Source organism: Chroicocephalus ridibundus, chromosome Z (genome assembly GCF_963924245.1).
Source record: "Chroicocephalus ridibundus chromosome Z, bChrRid1.1, whole genome shotgun sequence".
NCBI lineage: Eukaryota > Metazoa > Chordata > Aves > Charadriiformes > Laridae > Chroicocephalus > Chroicocephalus ridibundus.
The window spans coordinates 64,630,771-64,643,308 of record NC_086316.1 but is presented as its reverse complement, the minus strand read 5'-3'; positions in this window follow the sequence as shown (position 1 = coordinate 64,643,308).

Genomic DNA, 12,538 nt, shown 5'->3' with positions numbered 1-12,538 from the left:
GATAAGAGGCTGCATTGGTAAATCTCTGTGCCTGTAGCTTTCTTTCATAGAAATATGGTGTTTTGTCTCTCTTTTGGCTAGTTTAATAGATATCTTAAAATTTGTCTCACTCCTATTTTCACGATTCTAACTAATAATTTCTCATGTGGCACAATATTAATTAATAGGTAAATAATATGTTTTACTGAGATAAAGTTTAGATTTAATCAAGCTGCTGCTTAGAAAAATCTAATACTTTAGTAAAACAGATAATAAATTGCCCTGTTGTGATTCACCTTTCCAAAGTTCATGTTGCACTGTCTTTTGTCTAAAGCCTTTCATAATACTGAAGCGAGTTTAACAGTCTTACCGTTAAATTCCTTTTTCTTCTGTCCTCAAATACAGAGTCTACATATGCTGTTCTGCAGTCATGCAGCATTACTTCAACTAGAAAAATTTATAAAAAAGCCCTTGCTCCTGGACCTGCAATTTCACGTGCCAGGTCTTTTACTGCTTTATGTGGCAACTGACTGCCCGCCCTCGCCCTCCCTTGGCTTGAATACATTAAGTTACTTAAGTTTTATTTCAATCCCAGCTGTGGTGAGGTCTGTTCCCAAATCTTCATTTCCATTAGCCATCCTGTTCTTTCCTCCCTGCTTAACATCTTCTTTCTATGGAAACCACATGAAACTAAATTTGAAGTCACACTTCCCTCGTCTCGCAAAGCAAGCTCACTATCCCACCCTTTTTTCTATGTTATTTATATGTCCAATTCACTTTTCATAGTTTGCTCCTAAATTTCTTTGTAAGGTGTAGCTAAACCTGAATTTTTAGCTCCAAGAAGTGCTTTTCTGACTAGGTTTTTTCCCATTTTGTGTTTCTTTGCTTACTCCTAATAACTTTTTGAAAAAGTCCTTCCAGAAAAGATTTTTTATCTTTTCTCAGTTCCAACAGTTTTTGCACCTTTTACTTAAGAGTACTCCTGGATTCCACTTGTTCAATTACTTCAGCACTTCAGACCTTATCAACAACTTGTTTAGTTTATTTTGCAGGTTTTCTTTTTAAATAGACAATGTTCTAGACCTATTTTTGTTTAACTCTTTATTCTATTTAAACTAAATCTTCTCATGTTCAGTCAGTCCGAGTTTATCTTCTATGATCAATTGTTCTATACTTTTCTGAGTACCTACCAAACCCATGTCTGACATAGTACCATCTCTACTAGGTTCTGTGGTCATTTGGCAAGACATTTGTCAGCTATCTTGTCCAAGAATAAGTAAACTGTGCCATTAGTTGTTGCAGTTGATACATCCCCGGTAGTATTTATCTCCATAGCAATTTTATAGAGATATTAATCCATTTCTAAATCCACCCTGTAGCTGACAACAAATACTATTCTGGCAGAAGTCTGGAATTTGATACTTCAATATAAATCAAAGTTTTACAACATGCTCCGTTGTTTCTCAACATCCTCATCCAACACTACGAATTCAGGCCTTCCAGACAACAATGTCTCTCTGACAAGTGCTCATGCCCTCATTTGTTTATTTTCTTTCTCCATGCTATCCATCCATTGAGGAGTCCTGAACTATTGCCACAGGTTTTGTTTTGTTTTTTAATTATTTTCTGAGCTTTCTATGTCAAAACTCAAAGAGGAAATTGTCCCTTTTGTGCCTTTCCTCCATTCCAAGTCTTTTAAAGCAGACGTGTATGTCCAGCCAAATTTCAGCTACCTTACAAAAGAGAAGAGGAGCTATCCAACAGAGCATCCAATAGGCTCTTCTTGGAGCTGCTGTATAAATAAATAAATAAATAAACAACTAGCATAATAGTTTCTCCTGATGTCACATCATAGATGTCATTGGCTGCTCAATAAGATAAGAACTGCTTAGCTTAATCTTACAGTCTTTTTCCTTGCTTAAATGTCACACAATGATGCCACTAATACAAAAAGAAATGTGAAAAGTGGTTCTAATTAGATAATATTAGGCACATTATAATATTTCTGTCTGAAATGCTCATGCGGAATGCCAGCTCCAGTCCACCCTGAAACAAAGTGCCTTTCTGTGTTACGTGGCAGATTACATGAAATATACAGTCATCATTATACCATGCCACATTCAAAAAATATTGTCATCAAAATGGCAAATAAATTATAATTTTACTATTTTATTGTGCCAATTGTGCAAATAAAATATAACCTTTTCAGTTTCCTGGTGATCTCTTTGACTTTTGAAATCACACAATCTTGACATAAATAATGGTTCATTATCCTCTAACAAAGGCACCTAGGAAATTAATCTACAGCATTAAGACTCTGAAAGACAGGCTCTGGAAAATAGTACTGCAGAGGTCTAGGAAGTTACTACTGCAGTTGTCTTTTTGGCGTTCTCACTGGAAGTTAGCTTCTCAGTAGCAGAGTGGGTAGGAAAGTGTGTCCACCCACCTTGGCTGCTCCAGGGTATGACCCTGTGTTTGCCTAGCCTGCTGAAAGACCTGCATTAAATCACACGTTTCTTTCTGCCAGCCCTTCTATGCAAGGTGCGTTGCTCAGCTGGGAGTGACAGCAAACAGCCGATGAACTCGTAACGTCATTAGATGTCACAGTTGTCAGCTGAGTGCCCGTATGAGATCCCCAACACCCGCAGGTGCTAGGGGAGGACTTACATTTAAACTGTGGAAGTCTGGAAGCATTTACCAATTGCAGACCTGATAGATACATTTTCAATTTTAAGACAGCTGGTATTTTGTTTATTTATGTGAATGGTTTAATTTCAATTCTGATCTCATTAAGAAGAAAGCTCTTTCTGTGTATTATCAGTGCTGTCCTCATAAGGTTTATTTAATAAGGACAGAGGGCTGAGAAGACAAAGCTATTCTTTGCCCCACAGGACCTAAGAGGGAGAAACAGAAAACATACAGTGCCTTGGGAAAGACAGAGACAACTCTTAAATATGTCCCCCTGTATTTCTAGAAAATATCAGTATGGAAAAAAATGCCTGCATACCTGATAAATCTAAGACGACTACCTATTTTTTCATATAATGCATTTTCTAACATTCAGTCCTAAAAATTCACAGTCATCATCCTCTGAATACATCCTGCCTCACTTCTTTTTCTGTATCTATTCCTGTTCAAATTCTGTATTGAGGACAAATACTATTCATCACCAACCACATTCTTTCGGCACATATGCTGGTGCCAAAGAACGGTAGACCAGCCTCTGTATAGCCTCTGACAGAGAATATTAATTCAGTAAGGGAACAGCTATTGCATCATTATTTCTGAATTGGTACCTTTCTTTCCTATCGGTCTTTGGGGTTGAAGCACTCATAAACTTCTCAACATGGGTGCATTTATCAGGCTATTTTAATTAATTTGCTGGCAGTTACCGGCTTATCATTATGTCGCAGGTACTGCATGCCCTGCCTAATATTCTAAGTTGTTGCTGAGAGCATCTCTGTATGTAATGCCTGTTCCTTAAAAAGAAATCCACAGCTGAGGCAATCTCCAAGAACACCCCTGGTACCAGAGTTGCACTGGACATTGGGAGTGCGTGAGAGCCTCCAGAAGGCGAAGGTGGAAGAGCGGCCTGCTCCGCTCCTCTCGGGCTGCGCTCCCAGCCCTTCTGCCACAGCCGCAGAGGTGACACACCTACTAGCTCCTTCTGCGAGATATGTACTCCTTGCATCTTCTCTAAGGAGAAACATTACTACCAATCCCTTAGGGCTTGTATACAGCACCACATAGAATCTGTTTTTAGTTGAAATGATGCAACTTCTGTGTATTTATTTTATTAAGAAAATCTTCAAAAGTGTTCTATGTATTCAACTTGTACCTGTAAATTCATCAGTGCAAGATGGACCAAGATAAGCAATCAGTGTCTACATATTCATGAGCGACAAATGGTGTAACTTTATATCAGCAAAATTAAGCTAATGCAGCTTTATGCAACATAAAATACCTTTAGTCACAATAGCACAACTTCGTATAGGGATGAGATCAGATAAAGAACCGGTAAATTAAGTGTATTTGGGTTTCCAAAAAGCTTGCTACCATCTATTCCAAAAACCTAATGGGAAGTCTAAATAATTGCAGAGGAAAAGACAATGTTTGATCATGGTTTAGAGCCTGGCAGAATAGAAGCAGAGATAATGGAGATAAAAGTAATTTCCCAACACAAAAGGAGCAAAACATGAGGATGCTATGACTGGTATCATGACATGATTTGTTGGGTTTTCTTCCATGTACTCTAAGGATCATTTTGAACCCTGCTTTGGCAGAGATAGCATGATGATCAAATTACTGTGTTTATTTCCATTTTGCTATTTTGGAAGGGTTTTCTTTTTTTTTTTTTTAAAAAAAATAAAAATCAATCCCATTGTTTAGTTCAGGTCTACCAAAAATCCTTACAAAAACTTGGGCTAAAGGTGGAAAAAGGAACCTGAATATCAGATCTTATCTATTCCAATATCTCTCTCCCTTTTGTGGTTCTCTCTTTTTTCATATTGCCACTGAAAATGGATGAAGAAAAAAAGGCGCATTTCCAACCAAAGGTTCTTTCAAAAATTCCAGCAAGTTCTGTGTTATGGATAATAACCAAATGGGAGAAGGAACAGACCCCTTCACCACCCTGCTGACCTGATTATCGCCTCCGCTGCTGTGAGCAAGGCTGGGGCCCCACTGGTCCAGCCTGTATCACCACCAGTGAAACACTGGTTTGCTGGGGAGCACGACCCTGCCAACTCTCCGAAACCACCAAATCAATCAATTCACCTCCTGGATGGAGGCTGGGGATTCTTTCTCTTTGTGGAGGAGGAGGAGAGGGCGAGGAAGGGAGTTATTCTCATGTTCTCCGCTCCTCAAGTTGCACCGTGCTGTTGCCCCATGCTTCTATCTGGTCCTCCATCTGGGTCAGGGCAATCCCAAGCACCAATATAGGCTGGGCAGCGACTGGCTTGAGAGCAGCCCTGAAGAAAAGGACTTGGGGGTGCTGGTGGACGAGAGGCTCAACATGAGCCATCAGTGTGCACCTGCAGCCCAGAAAGCCAATCATATCCTGGGCTGCATCAGGAGAAGCGTGGCCAGCAGGTCGAGGGAAGTGATTCTCCCCCTCTACTCCACTCTCGTGGGACCCCACCTGGAGTACTGCGTCCAATTCTGGAGCCCCAGCTACAAGCGAGATATGGACGTGCTGGAGTGTGTCCAGAGAAGGGCCACAAGGATGATCAGAGGGCTGAAGCACCTCTCCTATGAGGACAGACTGAGGGAGTTGGGGTTGTTCAGTCTGGAGGAAAGAAGGCTCCGAGGAGACCTTATAGTGGCCTACCAGTATCTTAAGGGGGCCTACAAGAAAGCTGGGGAGGGACTTTTTAGGATGTTGGGTAATGGTAGGACTAGAGGCAATGGATTAAAACTAGAGATGGGTTCATTCAGATTGGACGTTAGGAAGAAGTTCTTCCCCATGAGGGTGGTGAAACACTGGAACAGGTTGCCCAGAGAGGTGGTGGAAGTCCCATCCCTGGAAGTGTTCAAGGCCAGGCTGGATGAGGCTCTGAGCAACCGGATCTAGTAGGAGATGTCCCTGCCCATGGCAGGGGTGGTTGGAAACTAGATGATCTTTAAGGTCCCTTCCAACCCTGAAAATTCTATGATTCCATGATTCTATGATTCCCCTGCTCCCAAACCCCAGCCAGCCCCCGGAGGGCAGATTGTCAGAGGGTGCAGCCAGTGACACAGCATCGCCTGTGCAGCCGGGAATCAATCATAGAATCATAGGATGGTTTGGGTTGGAAGCGACCTTAAAGATCACCCAGTTCCAACCCCGCTGCCCTGGGCAGGAACACCTTACACTAGACTACGTTGCTCAAAGTACCCAACTTGTTTTGTTTTATTTCCCCTTATCCAACAATATTTCACCTCAAAACACCACAGCAGGTGATCACACGCAGCTACAGGGCTCTGACCAATCTAGCAGGCAGCAGGGAGTGTCTTGTGTTCAGGAAGGGCGAGGGGTGGCTCTGCTGGGATGGTTCCACGGCTCTGTCACTCACCAGGGGCCTCGGGTGAGCAACAGGGCCCTGGTCTCCCTCCGGTCCTCAGCACTGTCTGAAACAACCTTGGGGAGGGCTGCGGAGAGAAGCCCTAAGTGTGAGTAAACAACTCAGATAACCTGATACTGAAAATGAAGAAATCTTTTGTAATGAATAATGTATTGATGATTTTCATCTCTTTCTGATTACAAACTGTCCATGAACAAGTCACTGTTTATCAAATATTCACTTTTCAAAACACCAAATTACTGTGAATAATTCATGAGGTACAACTTGTTCCTGTGTTACTTGTTTTAAATATTTAATACTTAAAATATGAGTTGTTTTGATTGAACACGTATGCCGTGTGGTGCAGCTCTGTGATGCCCATGCATGATCCCATGCCCATGTGCCAGGTGTGGTGCAGGGATGCTGACAGGGCTGTACTTGGGGAGCTTTCTGGGGATTTCCTCTCCGGAGTGTCCTCTGGTGTAGCGGTTTTGCTGCACGTACCCAATGAAAAACACGGAGGGGATGGAAACAAACCACGCTCAGGCAGGGCCAGGTCACAGCAGAATTATTACAAGCTTGCCTCCTTTTACAAGTTTGGGACACAGTTAGTGTTTTACTGTCAGAGTCTGTTCTAAGAACTTTCCAAAACTTCTTCAATGCAAGGTAAAACGAACTTGAATCACACCCCACCCCCACCCTTTATAAACCTTGCATTACAGTGTTTTTCACAGACGCTGAAATCAAGCAGACCTGTCTCTCCTCCCCTTTTCCCCCGTTCAAAGGTTGCATCATTTTGGGCCTTCTGGTTCCTTGCGCATCACTCAGTTGTCCCCAGGGATAACACTAATGACTCAGCCCACCCCCTGCGCACCTTAAGCTGGAGTTCATCATGCCACTGCCACATGATCTGAAGACATTTAACTTTTTCTTATATGTGCTAAGCTTAACCAAGGCAGGTATTTTGCTCCTTTTCTTCCTAGTATCATTTGTGCTATTTAGCTGCTCACAACCGCTATTTTTGTAAAGCTTTCCCAGATCTCTGAAGCTGTATCACAAATACTGTTCTCTGTTTCTCATGTTTTACTCCTATAAATAAGAAAAAAATTTACCAGACCAGCACCTTGAACAAGAACCTGCCAAACAGCTAGAAATCACATAAATCAGCAGATCATGAGGTGTCTCCTGGATTCTGATGAAAATATTTTTTGTTGGAACATTCCTGATCTGTCTTTCGTGCTAGATACTTCACTTTGCAGAGTGGCTTCTGGAGAACACCATGCCTCCTTTCCTGTCATCCTACCTAAAACTGGGAAAAATTACTGCCCTCTGCCCATATTACATTAACACAGAGTGGAAAAAGAGCATTGGACAGGCTAATTCTACAAAAGCTAAGCTAAATATATGTCCACATGTGTCTGTAAGAGCAAATCATATGGCAGGTAAGGAAGGTTTTTCAGAAACCCTTGCTGTAACTGAATTTATCAAGTGTAGGGTGAATCAGTCCCAAGGAGATCTCTTTCTTCATGAGATTTTGGAGACTTGCTGCATCTTGTGGGTTGTAGTACCATGTCCTCCATATGCTTCAGTGGAGCATGTGAAATGGGACGCATTTGTCTGAGTTCCATATGTGTGCCCATCTTGATTCATTGCACCATGCGAGGGTGAGGACTTGTCCAAACCAAGGGACGCGGGACTGCGGGATTTTTTTGGTGAGCATCATCGGACTGTTCAGACTGGTTGAAGAATACAGGGATGGGAAAGACTCCCAGGCAGGCAAGTCCAGTTATTCCAGGCAACAATATTATATAGCTTGTTTGTAGCTCCGTAGAAGGACTAGGTAAGGTATTTTCTTCTACAGTGTGTGCTCACAGCAGTGGCTATTTCATACTTTCTCCCTATTTTGCAGATAGGAAGACAGAGGTATGCACTTCCACACCAGCGAGTGTAAGCTCATTGTGTAAATCCATACTCAGACTTCTGAATAAATAGTCTAATGTTCAGAGCTACTCTGTTTCTCGGATACCACAGACTTAATATCACTTAAAATTAAAGGCATAACTCTTAGCCCCTATGTTTAAAAATGTTGCTCATAGCCACCCTTCCCTTCAGTTGAAACTTGTGACGTGAAGAACTTGCCAAAAGCTGTGAGACCAGTTACGAGCAGAGCTGAGAATAGAAAAGAGCCTCCCAGCTCAGTGCCTGATTCACCCAGTTTCGTCTGCCATTATGTAAAGAAGCCAAGTGAGTCGTCGATGTCTTATTTAGCATTCTGCGTCTCCAGCATGCACTGAGCTCATCCAAGGTAGCACAAAATCACCTGTATTTTTGGCCACAACTTGTGGTTTTCCAAAAGTGAGCTAGAACTGCCTTCTGGGGAAAAAAACCCAAACCAATTCTTGTTTATTTTAGCATCTTCTTTACTTTCATGTCTCTTCTTTGCTGACTCCTAGGAGCTAGAGATCCACCAAATTTTTGTTACAAAATGAAACCATGAGAGACAGTCTCTGCTATGCCCTAAAACTGATGATAGTTACACACTTCAAGTGAGAATCAAAAGGTTTGAGTTCTGTATTTTTTAGGATTTTCATTTATTTTCCACACAATCTGTTAAAAAAACAGTCACTGTCACAATCTCATATGCTGGTTTTACCCCATTATTATCCCTCTCTCCAGTATATGTTTGTCTTGAAATTTCTGTACGTAAAAGTTTGCTAGTGTATGCAATAAGGTAGGTACCCAATTTAACAATGCTTTCCCATGTGCTATCGATCTGCTTCAAAGAAATTGTTTTTGTTTCAGAGGACACTGCTGCTCACCTTCCAGGAGAAACTAATTTTAACCTAATCACTAAAACTTGCATGTAAAGTACATATTGCAGTGAGAGTACCCAATATTGCTAAAGGGAAAAGACTTTTGGGTCTGAGGTTTTGGGATACTTCGAAGAAGACAGAAAGAAATGTCTTAATCCTGATTTCCTCAGGGAAAAGAGTGGTGTAAGGGGGAGAAAGGAGAAAGAGATTCTCACATAAAATGAGAGGAATAGAAGAGAGTGGATGCAGTGTGTCTTTGGTGAGGGCTGTTTTGTGAGGCAGATGCCATACATGGACAACTCTCTCATGGTAATATTTTTTATATTGGAAAATCAAACCTAATAGACTTGCTTCACTCCGATCTCTTTACAGATAAGCTGATAAAATAATTCATCATACTTGCGCCCAGGGTATTGCCAGCCTGCTGTTCCTGAGCTTCTCTGAACATCAGCTGCCATGCAAGGATCAGCCAAACCTTCATTCTCCACTGCCCAAGAGGCCGGAACACTGTAATAGAACTGCAACAAGAGGAAAAATCTGGGATTTCAAATATTTTTGTTGGGCTTGGCTTCAAAAATCAAATTTAAGAAAAATTGAAAGAACATTTTATTTCAACTTCATTCTATATCATTAGATTTCGCTAAAACTGAAATTGTTTAATTTTGAAGAGGTGAGAATTTTCTCTTTGGGTTTGACTTTTCCCTTGCATTGTCTTTCAGGTGACACTCACAGGTGCACGCACAGCCTTGCTGAGGGCTTGGGTTCCAACCATGCTGCATTTTCCAATGAAAAACAATCCTACAGGAACGTTGTGAACAAACTTTGCTGGACAGGAAAGGAATGTCCAAGTTTAAACTCATGATTGAATGAAGAAGGAAGAAGTTATTTGTACCAGTTTCTATCTATAGCAGGAAAACCTCAGTTTGCATAAGTGATTTTGACCTTTAACCTTGCCAGGGGACTGTTAGAAGCAAAACAAATGGCAAGAAAACAATGGAAAAGGTACTGTCAATGTGTCTCCTACCCATGGAGCTAACAGCACGGAAACTATTTGTTGGGGAATATTCAATACACCTTGCAACTTGTCTCCTGACCAGCATCAAAGACGAAATTAAGCTATTAAAGTTGCCGCTTTTGGGGAGATCAGGGGTGGAGCATTTGGCAGTAACTGGGCATGAAGCTTTGAGAAGGCAGATGACAGGGTAAAACAAGCTGTGCCGGGGAGTGTTCCCAGGCTCGGGGCAGGGTCAGACGCATGGCAAAGTTCTCATGATGGCCCCAGACCAGGGTGGCTGACAGGGGCCCAGACCCCAAGGACTATTCAGAGACCATTCCCCACCTAGGGCGGGGGGCAGGCAGCCACCTAGTTTTGGTGGGTCAAAGCCTTTCCTCAGGTAGATGTGGGCCATTGTGAGCCCGTTGGCCTCCATGCCAAGTTTGCTCCCTGACACAAGCCCTTTCAAGGAACTCCTGTGGAGCGGCAGAGCTGGGAACCCTTTCTGCAGTGCAGGAGGGAGCAGTGTTATTCCTCTGGGTCTGCCTTCTCACAACAGATGGGTTTTCTGGCCACACACTGTTTTATATCTTTCAGATTACCAAGGTACAATAATATCCTGGAAATTAAAACACTCTGGAAAAGGCAGATAGTACTCAGAGAGATCCTCTTGGGAGACCAACATAAGGCTCTCTGCCTGGAAGATCGTCATCTTGGGAGCACCTTCATGAGAGATGAGTTTCATCTCAGAAGCTGTCAGTTCATCAACCCCACATCTGCTTTAGGATACATGTGCTCCCACATTGGCTGTGCTGATTTCACTCCTTTCTCTGCTAAGGGTTCTTAGGGTGGCTAATCCATCTGCACGTACCCATGTTTGGCAAGATTAATATCATCCCACACCTCTGACCTCAGAGAAACCTGTCCAATCCTTACGTCTATAAGTTAATAGAAAAGAGGAAAGAAAATGTTTACAGAAATTTTCATTTACAAGTACAGAAGAAAGCAGTGTGTGCCATGGCTGTTGCAGAAGACTTCTTTAGTAGGGTAGTCCTCAGCACTCTAAAAATTCTTAACATAAAACTGATTCAAAGCCTGTTTAAGACAGTGTGAGATTTTAATTTTGAAAGGGTCTGGATTGAAGTCACAGGTGGGAATTACTAAACAACTGGACCAGAAAGAAAGATTCAGGTGGAAAAGGATGTGCTCCTGATGAGAGAGGAGAGAGGTATATGGAGGCTGCTCCAGAGCACCAGAGCAACCAGGGTAGGAGGCTCATGTTTGAGAAAGAACAGATCAGAGGGAACAGAGTGGGGAAGTTGCAGGAGCAGAGCTTGGTCACGCTGCTTCAGTGGAGATGGGAAGGTCTTGCTATGGCCAGCCTGGGATCTTGTGGGATTATTCACCACCTCCTTCCTCAAAAAAGGCCAATGAAAATCTGGAGGGCTGTGGTTAGCCATCATTTTCCTTCAGATTCCCCCAGTCCCACCTAACTTCACTGAGTTTTGCAGGTGAGTTGGACACAGGGGAAGTGGGGAAAACAGAATTCCTGGCAGCCTGTTTTTCCTGAGTCTGCTGTTTTTCAGGGCATGACCAGATACTCCATGCTCATACACCCTACCTATGATACCTTCAGTTGAACGTCCCTGCCCAAATGCAGATCTCTTGGTTTACAGGATTTTAAGGGATTGGGCTTGCTCCATGAGAGTCAAAAAAGCATGATCTCCATGCCCTGAACGGCTCGATGAGGTGGCTTGTCTGCAAATCAGTCCTTCAGGTATGTCCTCCTGCTTATCACATTTCCTTGACTTGTACTTTAGGTAGGATGAAATAAACTTGGTCATGAAATCTTGCAGTTTGTGCCCTGTGCACTGATGGCAGACAATGCTTTTTAATGGATTCAGCCTTCCTTCACAGCAGGGTCAGTAGAAAAAAAAAAAAATCACCTGTATCATGAATTATATATGTAAACCTTTAGTTTATAGCAGTTTGTTTAGAGCAGGATGCTGGAGAGAGGATTGCAAATTTCCCCAGCCTGAAGAAGGTGGGTTTGTAATGATTAGGACAGCTCTCCCTAGAGCCTGCTTCTGCATGCATGGAGCGAAATGACTGTCTCGTTCTAAGGAAAAGGGCATGAGGAAGAAGGAAGATTTAATAATTTTGTGCCAAGTCTTAAGGCAGGAGCGAGACAGCAAGAGGCTGACAGTGATGTTTTCATTTCACAGGCAGATGGAAGCTTCCTTGGTCTCCTAACCCAAAATATTGAGGTTTCATTTGGTTAAGGTGGTATCTACCTCTTTAATAGGACTGTGACTCAGAGAGCAGGTGACGACTGCTTTGCTCTGTGTATAGAACTATAATCCTTCTCAATTATCAAAGACATAAATTACTATTATTTCCTTACCAGATTGAACATCTTCCTTAAATATGTGAAAGAAAAATTGTAGGTTGTCTGGTGAATTTTCCTCTCGGAAAAACTGCCTTTTCTTAATATACAAGTTCAATGAAAGTTCAAAAGTTTATCAGTGCAAAGACAGTATTCTAATAATTTATCTGCCAGCTTCTCAGCTCTTATTTTGATACTTTGAATTAGGAGACATTTTTGTACTGCCTTCATGTAAAAGCAATCAAACAGCACTTTTCACAGGCCTATCACAATACCTATTGATCATAATCAAACTACACACAGCATTAGTTTTAGAGGGCTCCTG